The sequence below is a fragment of the Ixodes scapularis genome, unplaced genomic scaffold (assembly GCF_016920785.2).
Source record: "Ixodes scapularis isolate PalLabHiFi unplaced genomic scaffold, ASM1692078v2 PGA_scaffold12__126_contigs__length_90152505, whole genome shotgun sequence".
NCBI classification, from domain to species: Eukaryota; Metazoa; Arthropoda; class Arachnida; order Ixodida; family Ixodidae; genus Ixodes; species Ixodes scapularis.
Genome location: NW_024609838.1, coordinates 14,595,619 through 14,608,378, shown reverse-complemented (window position 1 = coordinate 14,608,378; position 12,760 = coordinate 14,595,619). Strand labels below are relative to the sequence as shown.

The 12,760-nt window shown below is 47.4% G+C and overlaps 1 protein-coding gene across 5 annotated transcripts in view; it reads left to right on the top strand.

Annotated features, from left to right (window-relative positions):
• LOC115320719 (protein O-linked-mannose beta-1,2-N-acetylglucosaminyltransferase 1) overlaps positions 1 to 12,760 on the top strand; it is a 276,034-nt gene that overhangs the window by 149,873 nt on the left and 113,401 nt on the right. For 2 of the 5 annotated variants that reach the window (XM_042289432.1, XM_042289436.1), the window contains exon 1: positions 7,212 to 7,452. The exons of 2 other annotated variants lie outside the window; for them this stretch is intronic. The gene's annotated coding sequence lies outside the window, so the exon portion shown is untranslated. Of the gene's footprint in view, positions 1 to 7,186; positions 7,453 to 12,760 lie in introns of those variants that run through there. One more of the 5 variants, XM_042289434.1, reaches the window with a different exon arrangement.

The window sequence follows — 12,760 nt, the reverse complement described above, 5'->3', positions numbered from 1 at the left end:
CTGATTGTTGGGCGAGTTGGTATTGTGCGTGAGAAAACATGATTGCGCTTGAAGGCTTAGACAGAGGAAGAACACCACAGAGCGCTTACTGTCAACTGATTTAATCCAAGAGCCTCAGCGTAGATACACACTGCGTCACCGCACCACATCTCAACCAATCCGTGGCCCCGCCGCGGACCGCAAATACACTATCTTTTTTTCTGCAAAGTCGATTGAAACCACGCATGACTGCAGGTGCAAACCATTATTTGCTTCTTGCACTGTTCTCGCTAGGCACAAAGATAAGACTGTTAGAGAGATAACTGAGGCGGACGCCATCAATAGTTCCGGCACGTGTTGTGCATGTGTTTTTTTCTGGCATCCCTGAGGACCACCCGAAAAGGAGGTTAACGTTTCTAATTTGTGCTGAGCTTTGAAAACTAAATTTACACCGAACCTCTTTGCCACTGATATAAAGTTATGAGATATTCCAATTAAGGTAGTAAGGCACACACACAACATTCTTTACAACCGGTTTTTTCCACAGGAGCCGGATTGAACGTACGTTCCTTACACCTTCAGCACAACTGTAACAATCCCATCCTGGTGTAATTGTTAAAATGGTTGTGAACGAAAATTGAGCTTGGTAGAAGGTATTGTCGGTTTTTATCTAGAAATGCCTGACAAAAGTGGAGCAACAGTCCATTGTCACTCAAAAACTCTGAGTAATTGATTGAAATATTGAATCCACATCATGGGAGAAGGTGCGATGTGACAACTGTAGACATCAAGGACTTATGTTACTTTATAGATAAGTCGGAGCTGTTAATAAGGCACGAGGACACAGCGCACCCGTAACAAACACTCAACGTTCACAGTCACACCAAAAGAAAGGGACACTTACACAGCGCTGTGTAAGTGTCCCTTTCTTTTGGTGTGACTGTGAACGTTGAGTGTTTGTTACGGGTGCGCTGTGTCCTCGTGCGTCATGAACTACCAACTCGCCCGAACTTCTGTTTTAACATGTTAATAAGGGTCAGGAGGTGGTGGTGGTGTGATGATAATCTAGTGAAGTTGCAGTCTGCCACTGGGATTGATGCAGATAGTTTTATCAGCATTCTGGAATTTCATTTAGAATCCACTGCCGTAGACTTTGAGGGTTCTCTTTTTATTCAAAAACAGGGTGTGCGTATCGGGTCGTGAATTGCTCCAGTGTTGTCCGAGATTTTTCTTCTTTTTTTTTTTTAAACGAGACTTATGTACACGTTGACACGGTTGTGCGGTCCTTGTTGATTGGACTGCAGAACCCTGCCATCGCAGCAGTCGAATTAAGTACTTATAGACCTACTGTTGCACACGGAAAAGGGCCTGTGCTGGAGGTACGGCAAGGAATCAGCCAAGCCTCTGCTGGCAGCGTCTATGTTGGCAGCTGACAGCTGTCACTTGAAAATAGTTAAGAGTGGTGTAAGTGCGTCTGCGATGGATAACGCCTGTAAAGAATCCCGTATGTTTTGGGTTGGTGAGGCAGTTGAGTTGCAAAAGATGCGTCGTCTGGAAGCGGGCCATCACCACGATGTAATTGTTAGAGTTGTGCTGAAGGTTTAATCCGGCTCCTGCGGAAAAACCGGTTGTGAAGAATGGTGTGTGTGTGTGCCTTACTGCCATGGAATCTCTCATAACTTTATATCAGTGGCAAATAGGTTCGGTGTAAATTTAGTTTTCGAAGCTCAGCACAAATTAGAAAGGTCAACCCCCTTTCTGGTGGTATTCAGGGGCGCCGGAAAAAAACATAAGAAACCAAATGTAACTTTTCAGGCAGGAGTGGTGTACGGGACCCTCTCATTTCGTCGAAACTCGTTTCGTGGAATTACGTATCGCAGACAACTTTTCATTGGCACACGTTTCACGGACACACGTTTTGTCGACACGATCGTTTCATCGACACTCGTTAAGCGAATTGAACGCTGTAGGGAGTCTAGGGACATCCCGTCACGCGTGTATCATTAGTAAGGGTTCTGATGGAGTTGCCTGTTATCGCATGTGGCTGGTCAGTCATCAAGCGGGGCCGTCTGGGTGGCAGGTTGGTGTGACCATGAATCATTTGGATCTGTCTGAGTGTCTGGCTTCCAGTGACGTATACACTCTAAAAAAAGGGTGTACTCTTACACCTTTTGTCTTCTATAAGACACCCTGACACTTCAGACGTCGATCTGACGGTACTTTCACGAGAGGCTTGATAGCCGTGTGGTACAACTTATTAACATAGCTAATGTACGTGTTACTGACTACAAAAAAGATAATCGAGGTTTTCTTGGCCCTACTGCAAAACCTCAGTGCTTTCTTTCTGTGGTCTTTGATACGTACTTTAGCTATTTAATCCGTTATATCGCTCCGTTATCAAGCCCCTTGTTAAATGTATGGCCGTCTGTGCGCTGTGCGTCAAACTAAAGTTTTGGGGTGCGTTATATGGGACAAAAGGGTATATGGCGATACCCCTTTTTTAAAAAGTTTTTTTTTGGTGGTGAGGGTCTTGACGTATATATAAGAGCGTTCCTTGTTCAAATAAGCTACATCCGTTTTTTCAAGAAAAAAAGAAAGTTTCGAGCATTTATTTATTTATTTATTAAAGTACCCTCAGGGCCCGAAGGCATTACAAAGGGGGAGAGCACATACACGAAACAAAGATGTTCGTATACGCGACTCGAAGTCTTACGAGATTTGGTTGTCGAAGAAAGAAGCGATGATTTTGGCGCTGGAACCTGTGCGTCTTGATAACACATATAGTGGAATCCAGCTACATATATCTTAATTCTCCACATAAAGGTGGAAATTAGTAATGGTTCGCAAGGAGTCGGACTCTTTTTACTAGAGTTCTTGACGTGAAAACGGGTATAAAAGCTGTGTTTGAGACTTGTTGTCTAGTGCGTTATTTTTATCGTTTCGTGTCTCCCGTTAATATGGAAGTTCTTCACCAGCTCGCCTGTGTTTTTAAAGTGCTATAACGGACTGAACGGTTTTGTAGACCGTAAAACGATTTAATGAAAACTTTGTGAAATAATTTGATACAAGAGGGCTATATTCGCATCCGTTTTCAGGCTTCTTTCAAACGTATTTTATTTTGATCCACACGCCTGGCTTGTTCGTGTCACGTCGTGTTTCTAGGGGTCATTCTTTCTCGTTTCCTCGCCGGGATCCAGCATCGGGGGTCGAAGTCGAGCTCCCATCCGGTCGAGTAGGGGAGGCTCTCCTTACGGGTCTTTTCCGCCAGCGTGTTTGCTTACACTCCCGAGCTCAAAATCCTTGCGCCCTCGCACATTTTGTTAATGTTGTCATGATCCTCTGTTATGCGTCTAGCCATCGTGGAGGGCGGCGTCGGCGTGATGCGCTTGTAATCGGAGGATCTGCTGCGGTGCAAGGCGAGTTGGTTGAAATCGACGTCAATCGCTGCAGGTTGTTCGTGAAAAAAAAAAGAAGAAAAAAGTGCTATCGTGCGGCAGCTTGGCGGCAATCCGGTGTGCCTTGCGGGGTAAACCTGGAAATGGTGTAGGTTTGATTGTTCACGTTGGTGATGACTTAAGTGTTCGTGGAAAAGAGGCGAAGTTTCGAGGTAGGAACGCGCGCCGTTCGTGTACCATACCCTGTCCCTGACGCTGTATGGAGCTGGTCGATATTATTGCATCGTAGGAACGCTTCATGCCATGAAGGTAAGCGTGGTTCGCGTTTGCAGCGTCGCAGTTCGCGCGGACGTCACCGACCTCGTCGGGAAGCGGGGAAAATTCCATTGGTCGACGTGGGACAAAGTTGAACAGGAGTTCGAACGGTGATCTCTGGAGTCTGGCGTACGGCTGCTGGTTTACTCGGAAGCTGGTTGCCTGGAGATAATCGCTCCAATGGTCGATGTCGCCGTTGACTTTCTTTCGCGCAGACATGGAAGGATTTTTCCGTTGGCGCGTTCGACAAAGCCGTTAGCTTCGGGAGCCTAAGGTACTGTTAGGGATGCTCTGAATGTGCCTGTCGGCGAAGTACCGCGAAGCCGAACGAGAGGTCAGGACCCTGTCGTTGTCGGTGATGACGGCTTGCGGCGTACCGAATGAGTACGAGTTCTATAAATCGAAGGACGTGCTCGGTCGACTTGTTAGGCATGGGGCGTGCGACAAGCGCGTGGTGAAGCGGAACGCGGTGATAAAATACCTGTTGCTGTCGGTCCTCGTCTTGCGGAGGATCTTGCGCCGCGGCTGCTAGCCGGCGACATATTCTCTTACAAACGCGAAAAAACAAGACGCCGAAGTACCTGATTCTTCTAACGGACGCACTCTTCACAGCGAAGGCAATGTCCATACCTCTCCAGAAAAAAATAAAATAAAAAAGTGTGTTCCTTTTAATGGTTATTTGCATCTTGCTTTCCAAATTCAAACGACTCCTTCCTCTTTCCCCCTCACACTCTAATTTACACCCCCCTCCCCTCCCTCTTCCGCGCCACGCCGCCGCCGATCCGTTGATCCCCGCGCCGTCAACACGCCGCCGCCGGAGGTACAAACACCGGCGCGCCGCCGCCGGCGATTTCTGACCGGCGCACAGGTCTACATCGAAGCCGTGCCGAGCGAGTGAGAAACGCTTCCCGCGTGACCTTCTGCCGGCCGTCCGGCCTCGTCGGGGACCATCTTCGCCGAGCGCGCGGAGAAAGTGGCCAGGTGGGGCGCTTCCGTCGCCTCCTCCTCCCTCTCGACGGTTTTATAGTTCGATAGTGTCGTGCGAATAGGGCCAGGGAGGCCCCGCAATTTATGAGGACGTGCCCGGGATGCTTGCATCAGAAGCGCGGCCCTACCACTGGTCGAGCTACAGCGGAGAACATGGTTAAGCCCATCCCTCGCTACCATCTTTCCTCGTTAATGCCGCTCGGGTTTTGGTTTCTCGGACCTGTCCATTAATCTCGGCAGTGTAGTAATTCTGTTTGTCTCCTGCCGCCGGCAAAACAATGGCTCACCCATCTTCACCGTTCCTACCGAACAAGGTGGTGTTGTCGGCTAAGGAGCGCGAAGGCCGTTGCATTTTTCTCCTTTGGCTGGATTGGGAGTTGATTTCGTATAGGCTCCTCGTAGGTTATTTTTTGTGCGTTGGAACTATGCTAATAAGAGTATTGTGTAGATAATGGTATGGTCTACCTAAGAGGTGTTACCATTGGAGGGGTATACGTTAATTGCCATCTTTCGATTTTGTGCGTTTAACTGCTTACATAGCGATAGGGAAGACGCCGAAAGAAGGGTGTGCCACTCAAACTGCGGGAAAGTTGAGCATGCACCGTAAAAAAAAAAAAAAATCATGTTAGCGTAGTAACATTATATTCTTACTTCTTTTTTTCTTCTTTACATTGATGCCAAAAACGTGTTATTGCCGCTTGGTGACTTGTTCCATCCTAGTGATGTGATTTCTGCACCAAACTGCGCCGAAGTGCTTACCCTGCTACGTCCTGCTATATTTTGACGAAATGCGACGAATTTGCGCCAAGCCTGAACCAAACGGTGGAGCTGAGGATCCGCTACACGGCCGGATCGTTACGGTTGGCCTGTCAGAATTTTCGGAGCTTTCAATCGCCTAAAGTGACGTCGATTTGATCTCTGTATCAAAAGGTACTCGGAAGTCGCTCAATACTATCGAGTTCGAAGTCGGTTCTGGCGGATTAGGTAGCTTCGTTGAGAGCGCTTCCCACTGCGCACCGGTGCACTGCAGTGAAGCGAAAACCGCGGATTCGGCGTCCGTATTTTCTGTATCTTGCTTCGCCGCAGCGCAGCCACGCACTAAGGGGAAAGCACTTCACCAAAGCGAGGCGTCGCACGCAGGAGCGTCAGAAAGATATATATTTATATATAAAGGAAAAATAATTTGGTACTTGCTGACTTTGCAGTCAAAAATTCTAAATGAAACTGCGGCTAGTACATGTAGTAGACCACGATATTCTGATGATTTTTTTTTCGTAGAAATTCGATATTTAGCAAGGTTAGTCGTGTATTGCGTGTACTTTACATAGGTTTCATCTGTGCGATGGCACGTGAACGGGGTAAATTAAAACTCAATTAGCTAGAGGAGTGGGTGGAAACCTTAGAATAACCTTAATGAGTTCGACTGGATCGTTTCTAAGGCTTATTTATTGTTCGCATGCCGATTTTTGTTATCATGAAGTCCTACACATAAATTGCGATTGGCGTTAATTATGAAATGACAACAGCTTTGTTTTTAATCTTTTATTGATATTATTTTAACCGTGGAATATAATATTTGGTTTATCTTTAGCTCTGTACCTAAAGGAGCAGTTCGCAGAAGTTCACATTGTCCGTGATTCGGCATATCGTTGTCGTGCCTGGTACTCCCACGTGCAACAGCCAGTTCAATGTTTGAGGGAGTCGAACTTAACGTGCAATTATTACTAACAACAACAAAAAAAAGTTCCACAGAAGTGGGAAGGCAAAGTAGACAATATCTTTTGATGGACGGGCCAACACATTAATTTTAAAGTATAATAGTTGCATTGGTAGGAACGAAAATGAAGTGTAAACTTGTGCTCCAAAAGTTCATTTAGCTTCTCTAGAATAAACTTTTAGGTGCTCCAAAATCACTCAGACCGATCACATCACTGCCATCCACAATTTTCATGAAATATATTTTACGCGATGGTGGACTACTTACGGGAAAATGAGGTTATTACAATGATCACACATGAATTTGTGTTTAAAGTTTCGAAATTAGAATCCCCAATTAAATGAGTTCATGTAGAATAAGCGGGTCGTGACCAAGTTCCCCCAAAACTCGACAAAAATGTTTGTTCTATTTTATATATATATATATATATATATATATATATATATATATATATATATATATATTAGAGGCCTTCACACAAGAAAGCCCCAGAAAAGATTGAAGTGTGCGCTTGCACCCTAACGTGATTCTGCTAAGTCTAATCACGACTGATATCGAATTCGATTGCATCGACGACAGCCTGTGTACAATATATATTCTATTCGCCTATAGCTAGTGAACCCTTAATTTTATTTCCCTAAATACGTTCCGGACGACGACCCAGATTAGTTTCGCCGGCGCAGACGCCCACTCGTTCAAAGGGAGAAGCAGACATCCTTCCAGTCGTTCGCAAAGCGCGCACACAGCGGAGCAGCACCAGCGCCACCGCTGCGTCGGCGCTCTCACTCACTCTCTCCCTCCAGCCGCTTCTCCAACGCGCGCGTCAGTGCGCCGGCTTTTCGTCTGCGTGTCGCCGTCGGAGCGGGCAGCAGGCCGTGCTCCTGATTAGGCCTAGTGGCCTCCGCCGTGCGTGTAAACCGTGCCACCGACGCCGGCGTCGTGCGTGCTTTATCTCTCTCCGTGTTTGTGTGTGTGTGTGTTGGTGTCAGTGTCTTCGGTGTCGTCGTACGTTGCCCGAAGGAGGACTAAAGGCGTTGACGACCTCCGGAGTTCGTTGCGGTGAGTAAAGCGTGCCTGTGTGTCAAAGAAGCAGACGGCGGGCCGGCATTTGCGGCGCGTTGACGCGGTACGTTGACGAGGCGCGGATGTTTCGTTCGGCGCTCGTGATTTTGAAGTTCAAAGCATACACGATCACGAAGTTTTCTAGTGTCCATTTCTGCTGGTCTTAACCGAACTCCAGCTGTCTTAATTTTTTTCGTCGCTATTCGTTCGAGATAGGGTGTGGAGTCGGCGCAGCGTGAGATCGTCTGCTCTCGCTTGCCGTCTGCTGTTCCAAGGTTCGGCAGACGCTTCGGTGCTGCACCTTGCGCGGTCGTTTACGAGTCAGCCTGATAGGCGTTATTTCCGGTGACTAGTGGCGTCGTAAAGCGTGTTTCGGAGAAAGAAATGATTCTACGGAACCGAACGTAGGAAGTTTGGCTCGTAAAAACGAGCGGTCGCTGTTCGCGAACAGGCTGGCTTGTTCTGAGGTCCCGTAGTTTGAGTGACGAGTTCTGGCTGGGTCTTGTCGGAAGAAGGGCCGGAGGGGATGTAAACAGTCCGAAAGCGGGAGAGAGAGACGATACGATCGCCGAGATAGCAGGAATTCTGTGTGGGAACGTGTTCCGACTGTCGGTATTACGAATGGAATACCCTTTTTTTTATACTCGGAGGCTAGATAAGTGACTATACCAAAAATGCTACTATCCACGCCTTCACTGACGGTGACGTAAATATGCGGGGTCTATATATGCGTATTTTATTCAGTTATTGCGGGTCATTTTTGTCGTTTTACGTGGTCTCTGAAGCATGGGGTCAGCTGCTTGTCATCATACAAAAGACCGTGTGTTAGGTACAGACATGGCAGCAGTATTTTCGGCCGACATGCCTGGGGCATGTTCCAAGCTTGTCTGCGTCATACATACTTCGCATATGTCTCCAGACTGTCTCTTGTAAGATGTATTAGCAGTATGACCGGGACGTAAAGTGCAAATAGTCAAAGTACGCGGATGGATGAACCGTACCGATCGAATATTGCGCCGTTCATTCGTTTTCGTATTTTGACTATTTATTCGTTTAAAACGAGCAGTCTATGGTCACATCGGTGCGGGAAGACCTAAGATTTAGTCGAGTTACGGTGATTCTACGGTGTTTTGCTAAATGACGCATCTGGTTTCGGTCGTCGACCTTCTTATAACCCGTGTCGCACCCAACTTGTTTTTCGCTTTGCATGCGCGCAATTTCAAGAATGTCCGGAGAACGATGCAGAATACGCCCTTCTTGGGTTATAAAACGCTTTGTATGGAATACCTGGAGTTGACCGACGTGCGCGGAATGACGCAGGCAGGCTCCCGAGAAGAGAAGACGGCGCCCCATTTTCCCCCCGAGATGAGATGCACGATTGTTGGTTTCGTTGCACGACGCGCGAGCGGTGCGGTGCAGACCACCGTGCGATTCGCAGGGTGGAGTAAGTACACGCGTCGCCGGTTGTCGTGTGTCATATTTCTTGCCTCCGACTTGCAGTTTCCCTTTTTACTCGTTTTGTTACGTATGTTGCGATCAATTTGTTGTGCAATTCGGCGTAGCGAGCCTTTGTTTGCGTACGGAAGCTCGAGCAGTGCCTTCATGGCAAATAAACAAGAAGACAGTTGTTGCATGGCCATTGTGACAGAACACCCAAGGGAGAAACACTAAACAGACAGTGTCTTTTGGGTGACGTATTGGCGGTCTTAATGCGGCTTTAGTCACCGTGAAAAGACGCGGCAGTATGTTCTTCTCAACGAACGAGCTCTTGGAGATGTCTCGCACTTGGCGGCGTTCCACCTGTTGTCGCCGCAGGCAGTCAACTCCTTTCCCTGAAATTGCTCGCTGTACAGTGTGGTACTACGGGAGTTCGGTTATCGGAAAAGCGTAGCGTCGCTATTTTCCGCGTGCAGGTCAAGTACTAGCATCATTTGCAATTCGACGAGCATAGCACTTGCACAGTTGAATTCTATGAGCTGGTTTTTGTGACATCTGCGATGAATCGAAATGAAACTCGTTTGCTTAGAGCGTATGTCACAGTTCCGTTTTCATTTCAAGCGGTAAGGACGTCGGTGACTTCATTCGTAATGTTCACTGTGCCTTATTTTTTTTTTAATGTTTGGTAAATTGCTTACGTCTGTAAAAGTCTGCCGCTTATCTGGGAACTTACAGACGAGATGTTCGTATCTTATATTTGTGATACAGGGTGGTCATACGTTATGTTTACGATACAAAGTGTTCGTATGTTACTTAAGCTACAAGATGATTATATACGTTAATTAATTTGTCTTTCTTTTGACCGTGAACTAGCGTGAGTTCGCGAATGCAGGAAAGGTCAGTTGCGGACAGGGAGAGGTCTGGAAGAGGTGACGAAGTGGAGACGCGGTCGCTTTCCATCGATCGCGTTGTCCGTAAGTGCGCGCATGACAAAGAGGCGTCATGGTTATGCGTGCGGTGGCTTTTCAGTCGGATTCTCCGTCCTCCCTGTGATGGATACCGCGCAGCGGTTGAAGTCAGGATGAACGCTCGGGCGTGTCAATAAAGAGATTCGTGTTTACGCTTTTACTGTGAGATTGGAAAGTTTTGCCGATTTTTCCATGTTTCCGTCGAAGGACGACGGAAAACCGTTTCGCTGGGACCGCGAACGGGACAGTATGTGTCTCCACGGATGAGCTTACGTATAAGCTATCACGCACTGGTCATTTTTTTTTTTTTTTTACTCTGACGCAGCCTCAAATACATACAAATGTCCATTTTTTTTTCCTTTTGGCTGTAAGGTTGCTAAGTAGGTGTATAAAGCGAGCGTTACGAAGGCCATAAACTCCTCCATTTCTCCACCGAGAACATCCAAGAAACAACGTTATTAAACCACAGTCGAGAAAAAAAGGCCTGTCGTCGCTTTTGGTGTGAGCAGCGTCAGCACTTCTCCTGCACAGCGGTTTGCAGCCGCGCCGCATTTTAACGTGGCGATAAACACTCGCGGTGAGAGCCCGGGCGAGAGTTTCGCACGCGTGCCTTGGTCGTTGGCCGTGGCTAATGGGCCATTTAGCAGAGAGCCCCCGCCAATCCTCGGGCGGCGTGCTGCCGATGGATAAATTGCGTGCAGCACCCGTCGTTCGACCGCTGCCCTGGCGTGCTCCGGGTTGCGGCAGGCAGCCGGAATCGCTTAGCGTTGACACGCGGGGGCGTCGAGGCAGTTACGCGAAGACGGCCGCGTTACACTAAACACTGCGCTGATGCCGCACGGAGGTGTCTCCTCGCACCACCTCGAGGGGCTTTGTATTTTAGCTGATCTTGCTGGTACCGGCCGAGCATCCCGTAACGCTGTTTATGTTGGTTATGCTCCGTTCGCCGCTAAGCTGACAGGGGAGGAGGAGGAAGAGGAGGAGCAGGGGGGAAGAGGAGGAGGGGGAGAGATGCTTCGTTCTTGCCGGCTCAATCAATCGCCCGCTTTTTTATCGCCTGACACGGCTCTCTGCGTGGTGGTACCAACACGGCCTTTGGGATAATCAAAGCCCGTGCACTTTGCATGCCCACGTCACGGAGAGATTGGTCACGTGGCGCAAGACCGACGGTTCATTGGTCGGACGAGCTCGTAGCTTCCACCGTCCCGTCACCTTATTGTAGTTAGCGGGTTGTAATTTATAAGCGCGTGTTTGTTCGAGTTAGTTGCTGAAGTTGAAACTTGTGCTACGGGACAGGAAACTGGGAGAGACGCGTTGAGTTACAGCTCTGCTCTGGAGATTCGATGCAGTTTGATTTTCACCCCCCCCCCCCCCCCCTTTCTTGCCGGTTTCGGTGTGGCATCGTGAAATGTCACTCAACACGCCTTTCATGATGATGATGATGATCGTGAGCGTCATTATACCAGTGTGCACATGTGTAATAGCGTGAGGCATGCTAAAGTGTCATTCGTAGTGAAAAGGTCACATTGACTGTGTAGTACTCGAGCTAAATATGACGTCGCAAGGTTAAACATGTTTAACCTTGTTTTTTTTTTTTGTTTTTTTTTTTGAGAAACCGAACCAGACATAGACGATTGCGGAAAGAGTGCAGCTACCGTCCAGAAGGCGTGAACTTAATTTGTAACGTGCAGGTTGCAAGAGTAACTCCAGAAATGTACATGAGAGGCAGTTACCGTTACTGGTGGTATTTATATACAGATATTTCAAGGATGTATATAGATACAGACAGTTGCCTTAAAGATGGTTGCTTCACTACAGAAAATTAATTTTTACGAGGGTCAATGAGATACCACGATTAGTTTACCCCTTCAAAGAATACAATAAGTCAAAAGTGCACCGCACTAAACTGCTAATTTTCCTTTAAAAACTGGTCTCTGGAAACTATGTTCGTCATTTCTACAGATGGCACCCGCTAAAATCCCATCCGAGACACGCTTCTTGTGAACCGTCTTCTGGATGACTATGCCCAACCTCTCTGCCCAGCCCACTCACCACGCACCATGGAAAGTGCTCCGTGCAAAGTCACTTCTTCCTAGATAGGTCACACCAACGACCTTTTGATTGCCACCCACCACCTTTCTTGAGATGAAACGTTGATGTTAAAAAATGTCTGAACAGGATTCCATCATTTAGAGCCGCTTCTTCAGGCACGATCCTTTGCTTATTTTGCTGAAGGTCCCGTAAAACTGACTTCCCGTCATTTCCAGTTACAAAAAATTGTAGCCGCGCTAAAGTGAGAGTTGCCAAAAAATAAGAGTACCTAGGTTTGTACCTTAATACCTTAAGTGAACGAAAAGTAGCTATAGGTTTGCATTTTAGGCGCGCCGAATGTGTACCAATAGGTTTTGCACCTTAACTACACGAAAAGTACTTATCTGTGTACCTTAAGGCTCGTTCACACTCTTGCGATCGAGTAAGACCGAGAAAGACCAGACCAGTTTTTAAGCCTTTTACGACGTATTAGGACCAGATGCGCTGCAGCGGAGCTGGTCCTAAGAGATCGCAAGAGGCTTAAAAACCGGTCTGGTCTCTCTCGGTCTTACTCGGTCGCAAGAGTGTGAACGGGCCTTTAGGCACACGAAAAGCACACTCTCAAGAAAAAAGGGTGTTAAAAGGTGTATTCTTACACCCTTTGTCCCATATAGTAACCCCAGAATTTCAATTCGACGTACAGTGCCCTACAGTCGAGCAGAGGGCCCGAAACTTTACGAGGGGCTTGATAGCCGTGTGGTACAAGATTTTAAATAGCTAAAGTACGTATCAAAGACCACATAAAGAAAACACCGAGTTTTTACAGTAGGGCCAAGAAAACCCGGATTATATTTTTCGTGTTCATTCAA